The following is a 7,410-nucleotide window of genomic DNA, read 5'->3' as shown; positions in this document are numbered from 1 at the left end:
CAAGCCTCCATGAAGTAAATTTTCTTCTACTTTTTAAATTATTCTGAAAGCCTTGTGCTGGTTGGTCACACCTGTAATCCTGTCTACTCGGGTATCTGCTCAGGAACCTGAGATCTGTGGATAACCGTTGGAAGCCAATCAGGACAAAAAATATTAATGATTATTTTAAAAAAATTACAATGGAATTCTATGCCTCCATCAGAAAGAATGACATTGCCCCATTTGTTAGGAAATGGAAAGGTTTGGAAAAATTTATATTAAGTGAAGTAAGCCAAGCCCAAAGAAACATAGGTCCCATGGTTTCCCTTATTTGCAATATCTAGTATATGTATGAGTCAAGCAGAAAAGTTCAGATAATGTGATGTTAGGAAAATGAACCCTTACATATGTATTTAAATGTTTTTTTCTTTCATGAATTTTTTTCTAATGCATTTTTAAAATTATTTCTTTGTTTCTTTGTATATCCCCCCCACACACACACACAGTATAACCCCTGCTTTCACTATATTTGATGTCGGTATAATTTGTGGAGGAGAAGGGGAAAAACAAGTCGTTTAAGGATACAGGTGGACACATTGCAACAATGAGAAGTACAAGTTGTCATGTCGAAAACGAACTTTACAACTTTGGTGTGGGGGGGAGGATGGCGTGGGGGGGCGGGGGGAGGCTGGGAAGGGATGTGAAGGGTAAACAAAGGAGGAGGCTGCAATGCTTGATAAGAAATGTACTCATTATCTTGCCCATGTAATTGTAACCCCTCTGTACAGTATGTTCACAATAAAAAAATAATAAAAATATTAAAAAAATTAATGAACTCGCAAAGAGCCAAGAATGGAGATGTAGCTTATATAGTAGCTCATCTAGAGAGGAATGGCCTAGGGGGACCTTGATGCACTGAATTCAAACTCTGAGAACGAAAATGTGCAGGCATGCACACACACACACATACACAAACACACATTTATTCAAAATATCTGCATATCAGTGTTTTGCATTAATTTCTTTGTTAATGATATTATATGGGTAAAATAGGGGAAATATTCTCTTCCATCCCATAACATTTTTATATTTTTTATTGTAAAAGTACTGAACAGAGTAGTTACAGTTACATGAAAAATTAATAGTTCATTTCCTATCAAGCATTGTTACCTCCTCCTTTGTTTTCCCCCACCATCCCTTCCCTCCCACCTCCACAAGTACACTCCCCTCCCCCACCCTCCTAAATTGTAAAGTTCGTTTTTCAACATACTTTCTTGTGCGTCACATTGTTGCAATGGGTCATATTGTATCCTTATTTAACCATTTTGTTTTTTCCCTTTCCATCCCCAAATTAGAGAAGTGTATATACAAGATGGAGGTGCACTAACATCAGATACAGTGAAAACAGGGGTTTAACTGTGGGGGATGCACATATAAAAAATCACATCGTACATTATAAATATATTAGAAACCACAGGAAGAAATAAAACACCACTTGTGTCCTTATCATGGGGTTCATTTACCTTAACATCATCTTATCTAGTCATATGCCCATGCTTTTGACCTTTTTTTTTTAAATTGTGAAAATACCATACAGAGGAGTTACAATTACATGGAAAATGTAATGAGTACATTTCTTATCAAGCATTGTTGCCTACTCCTTTTTTTCGCCTTACCATACCTTCTTTGCTTATCCCAGATATGCATTAGTTATTGCAAATAAGGGATACCACAGGACCTATATTTCTTTTTTTATATTGTGAAAATGCCATACAGAGGGGTTACAATTACATGCGTGAGTTATTGAGTACATTTTTTTTTGTTGTGAGAATACTGACAGAGGAGTTACAATTACATGGGCAAGATTTCTTATCAAGCATTGTTGCCTCTCCTTTGTTTCCCCTTCCCATCCCTTCCCACACTCCCCCACTTTCCCCACCCTGTCCTCCTCCCCCTAAAGTTGTAAAGTTCATTTTTTGACATAATAACTTGTACATCTCATTGTTGCAATGGGTCCACTTGCTCCTCCTTTGTTTCCCCTTCCCATCCCTGCCCATCTCCCACCCCCCACACCCACCAACCCCTCCCCCCCATCCCCCCCCCCCACTGTCCACATCCCTCAACACCCAGCCAAAATCATTTTTTGACATAACGACTTGTTCATCTCATTGTTGCAATGGGTCCACCTGCATCCCTTTTTAAACGATTTGTGTTTCCCTTCCACTGCACAAAGTATACCAACATTAAACACAGTGAAATCAGGGGCTTTAGCTTGCAGGAGGAACATACAAAGCAACAAAGAATTCATCTTATAAATATCTTAGAAACAATCGCAAGAAATAAAAACCATTTGAATCCTTATCTTGGGGTTCATTTTGCCTAACATCAACTTATATGATGTTTTCTGCTTGTAGCAGACACATACTAGTTATTGCAATTAAGGAAACCATGGGACTTATCTTTCTTTGGGCCTGGCTTACTTCACTTCTTTGGGCCTGGCTTAATTCACTTAATATAATTTTTTCCATGTCTTTCCATTTCCTAACAAACTGGGTGATGTCATTCTTTCTGATGGAGGCATAGAATTCCAGTACACACACACACACACAAACACACACACACACACACACACACACACACACACATTTTCTTGATCCATTCGTTTACTGTGGGGCCTCGGGTTTTGTTCTGTATCTTAGCTTTGGTAAATAATGCTGCAATGAACATAGTTTTGCTGGTAGTTTTAGTATGGTCTTGTTTGTGATCATTTGGGTGAATGCCCAAAATGGGATTGCTGGGACTTAGGGGCGCTCTATTGTAGTCTTTTGAGGAACCGCCATACTACTTTCCAAAGTCTTTGAACAAGTTTAAACTCCCAACAACATTGCATTAAGGTTCCCTTCTGTCCACATCCCTTCCAGCATCTGTTCTTTTAAAAATCTAGAATGCTTCACGAAGTTGAGTGTCATCCTCATTCAGGGGCTATTCTTCTCTTTATTGTTCCAATGTTAGTGTATGTGCTACTGAATTGAGCACAGAACATTTTTTATACATAAAGTGTAATTGATTTTCTTAAACTAGACAATTCCACAAAAATTAAATTCAAAAGAATTGTCGTGAAGCCGGGTGCTGGTGGCTCACACCTGTAATCCTAGCTACTCAGGAGGCTGAGATCTGAGGATCGCGGTTCAAAGCCAGCCCGGGCAGGAGAGACCGTGAGACTCCTATCTCCAATAAACCACCAGAAAACCGGAAGTGGCGCTGTAGCTCAAGTGGTAGAGTGCTCGCCTTGAGCTGAAGAGCTGAGGGACAGCGCCCAGGCCCAGAGTTCAAGCCACACAAACGACAAAAAAAAAAAAAAAGAATTGTCGTGAAATTTTAGAACCATGTATTTCTTACATAAGAACACATTTAAGAATAAACTCAAGTTTGACATGTCAAAAACAAAATAATACCAGATATTTGTTGTTCAACAGATGTGGAGGAGGAGGAATTCAATTATTCTGTACAAGGAACCTGCCCTAATGAACATTATAGAAAGTGTTAAGGTTTGTTAAAAGTTTTAATGTTTTAAATATGTTTAATTTTGTGAATTTGCTCATATATGCCAAAATTAAGACTATTTAGCAGGTTGTAAAACTTTTTCATAAAGCATTTAAGATTCATGGTACATACTACTAAATATGTACATTTCAGAGTTTATAGAAACTTTACTAATGAGAAGTTGCAAAGTGTTTGTGTAAAGAAGCAGATTTAAGACATTAACTGCACAGTTTCTGTTAAAATTTAAAGGCTTCTTTACTTTATATGTTAGTGAGGAACAAATGATGGTATAAGCCATATACAAATGAGATGAACCATAAATAATAATCTTAATAATAATAATCTTTAAAGGCTACTCATAGCCTATAAAATTCTTGTTGAACATCATAGACTTAGGCAGTTTTAAATGTACAGCAATATGAGAAAATAATAAATCGAATATGTAGTACATTTCAAATACTGGAAACAGCGGTAATTTTTTTATTTTATTAATCATTAATATTTATGTATTGGTTTTCCTTATTTGTAGCATTGTTTTCCTTGTTGTAATACAAAACAACTTTTTGTAAGTCATCATTAGGAAGTACTTTGAGAATGTTATTGGGATGGCCACACTGTTTTTTATAGGTATATGTGAATTTACAAAGAGCAAAATTAATAAGAACAAAACATTGATTAAAATTTTATCAATTAGAATCTGAATCAGGAGTGTTGATAAATGTCCACACCTAAAATATTAGCCCTAGACTGAAACACTAGTGTTACAATGTTGAGCACACAAAAATGAGAGACTGTGTTTTGTTTTCTTTTTGTTGGGTTTGGGGCTTGAACTCTGGGTCCTGGGTGCTGTCTCTCAGCTCTTCAGCTCAAGGCTAGTGGTACTACTTGAGTCACAGCACCTCTTCCATCTTTTTCTGCTTATGTGGTGCTGAGGAATCAAACCCAGGACCTCATGCATGCAAGGCAAGCACTCTACAATGAATCACCCTCCCAGCACCTGAGAGACTGTGTTTTAAAAAATCATCTAAACAACATTTACTTTCTGTTTTGTGTTATATAATGAAATAAAGAATATCTTTTTATATTTTAGAATGGTCATACTTCTAAATTTATATTAATTCAGCCACTTTATCCTTTTCAAAGTCATGTAATATCTCTGAGAGTTTGCTTTTGTAAAGATTGTTTTTTGCATTGATAATTTATTCTGAGTCATTTTTATTTTTTATCAAAATTACTTCATATTTTATGGTTTTTTGTGTTTTTTTTAAGTGTGAAAATACCAGATAGAGGGGTTACAATTAAATGGGCAAGGTAATGAGTACATTTCTTATCAAGCATTGTTGCATACTCCTTTGTTTCTCCTTACTATCCCTTCCCATCTCAACCCCCTTACGTCCCATTTCCCCATGTCTTACGTCCCATGTCTTGTATATCTCATTGTTGCAATGGATCCACCTGTATCCCTATTTAAAAAATTATTCCCCTTCCCCTCCACAAATTATACCAACATCAAATACAGCGAAAACAGGGGTTATACCATGTGGGAGGGACATAAAAAGTAACAAAGAAGTCATCTTATAAATATGTTAGAAATAATTACAGAAAAGAAAAATATTTTGAATTCTTATCATGGGGTTCACTTCACCTAACATCAACATATCTAACAATTTCTGCATGTCTCAGACATACACTAGTAATTGCTAATAAGGGAAACCATGGGACCTATGTTTCTTTGGGCCTGGCTTACTTCACTTAACATTATTTTTTCCAAGTTTTCCATTTCCTAACAAATGGGGCAATATCATTCTTTCAGATAGAGACATAGAATTCCATTGTGTATATATACAACATTTTCTTGATCCATTCATCTACTGAGGGACATCTGGGTTGGTTCCATATCTTAGCTATGGTAATGCTGCAATAAATATATCTGTGTGGTAGCTTTAGTATGGTCTTGTTTGTGATCATTTGGGTAAATCCCCAAAAGTGGGATTGCTGGGTCATAGGGGAGCTCTATGTGGAGTCTTTGGAGGAACCTCCATACTACTTTCCAAAGTGGATGAAAAAGATTACACTCTCACTAACAATGAAGTAAGGTTCCCTTCTGTCCACATTCCCTCCAGCATCTGTTGTTATTAGAGTTCTTGATTATAGCCATTCTAACTTGGGTGAGGTGATATCTCAGTGTTGATTGATTTGCATTTCTTTTATGGCTAGGGAGGTTGAGCATTTCTGCATGTCTTTATTGGTCACTCTCCTTTCCTCTTCAGAGAAGTTTCTCTTTATGTCTTTAGCCCACTTATTTATTGGACAGTATTTTCTTTGAGTATTTGTTGTTGGGGGATTTAATTTTTTGATTTCCAGGTCTGTTTTAGATATGAAACCCTTGTCGGTTGTATGGCTATTGAAGATCCTCTCCGATTCTGTGGGCTTTCTATTGATCCTGCTAGCTATGTCCTTTGTTATGCAGAAGCTCTGCAATTACAAGCAATCCCATTTGTCCAACCTTTCTTTCATTTGTTGTGCTTTTGCATTTCTTTTCAGAAAATTTCAGCCTTTGTCAAGGAGACCTAGGGTTTCTCCTATTCCATCCTGTAATGTTTTCAAAATATCTGCTTTGACTCCGAGGTCTTTGATCCATTTGGACTTGATTCTGGTACAGGGTGATATATAAGGATCTAGCCTTAATTTTCTACAAGTGATTAACCAATTTTGCCAGTACCATTTACTGAACAGCCTTTCTTTGATTTTATCTTTTTAGATCCTTTATCGAATATTAGATGATTATGAGTCTGTAGGTTCATTTCTGGGTTTTCAATTCTATTCCATTGTTCCTGAGATCTTTTCTTGTGCCAGTAAAAAACTGTTTTAATTACTATGGCTTTGTAGAAGAGTTTGACATTTGGTATTGATATTCCTCCAAAACTGTTCTTTCTGTTAAGGATCGCCTTTTGCAATTGGGGGTCTTTTGTTGTTCCATATGAATTTTTGGATTGCCTCTTCTATTTCCTTGAAGAATGCGGTTGGAATATTGATAGGTATGACATTGAACTTATAGATATCCTTGGGAAATATTGCCATTTTCACAAGGTTCATCCTTCCTATCGAGGTACATGGGAGGTTTTTGCCACTTTCTAAGTTCTGTTTTGATTTCCTTTTTCAGATTTTTAAAGTTTTCTTCATAGAAGTCCTTCACTTCTTTGGTTAAGTTAATTCCTAGGTATTTTATTTTTTGTGGGGCTATTACAAATGGAAAAGCTTTCTTGATTTGAGCCACGCTTTTCTCATTGTTGGCGTACAGAAAAGCCATTAATTTTTGAGGGTTAATTTTATACCCTGCTATTTTTCCAGGTTTGGATCAGCTTGAGTAATTTGGGAGTGGTGTCCGTGGGATTCTTTAAGTACAAGATCATGTCATCTGCAAAGAGGGAGAATTTTACTTCTTCTTTCCCTATGTGGATCCCTTTTAGGTTGGCATATTGTCTTATTTCTGTAGCTAGGCATTCTAATACTAAATTGAAGAGAAGTTGAGAGAGTGGACATCCTTGTCTCATTCCTGAGTTAAAAGGAAATGGCTTTAGTTTTCACCATTAATTACAATGCTGGTTGTAGGTTTTCCATATACAGTTTTTATTGTATTGAGGAATGTTCCATGGATTCCTAATTTTTCCAAAACCTTCATCATAAAGGGGTGTTGGATCTGGTCCAATGCTTTTTCTGCATCTGTTGAGATAACCATGTGGTTTTAATCCTTGCTCTTGTTGATGTGATAAATTATATTAATTGTTTTGTGTATATTGAAACAGGTTTGCATCCCTGAAATAAATCCTGTATATTGGTGTATGATTTTTTGGATGAATTGTTCAAGTCGATTGGCCAAAATTTTGT

General features: G+C 36.4%; 1 non-coding gene across 1 annotated transcript; it reads right to left on the bottom strand.

The window, feature by feature from the left end:
* Window positions 1–2,913: 2,913 nt before the first annotated feature.
* On the bottom strand, window positions 2,914–3,015 carry LOC122109104. The gene has a single exon (XR_006147674.1). It is a non-coding gene; the product is annotated as a U6 spliceosomal RNA (small nuclear RNA).
* Between the last annotated feature and the right edge of the window lie 4,395 nt (window positions 3,016–7,410).

Source organism: Dipodomys spectabilis, unplaced genomic scaffold (assembly GCF_019054845.1).
Source record: "Dipodomys spectabilis isolate Male_0828 unplaced genomic scaffold, ASM1905484v1 ptg000068l, whole genome shotgun sequence".
NCBI lineage: Eukaryota > Metazoa > Chordata > Mammalia > Rodentia > Heteromyidae > Dipodomys > Dipodomys spectabilis.
This window is presented reverse-complemented; position numbering and strand designations above follow the sequence as displayed.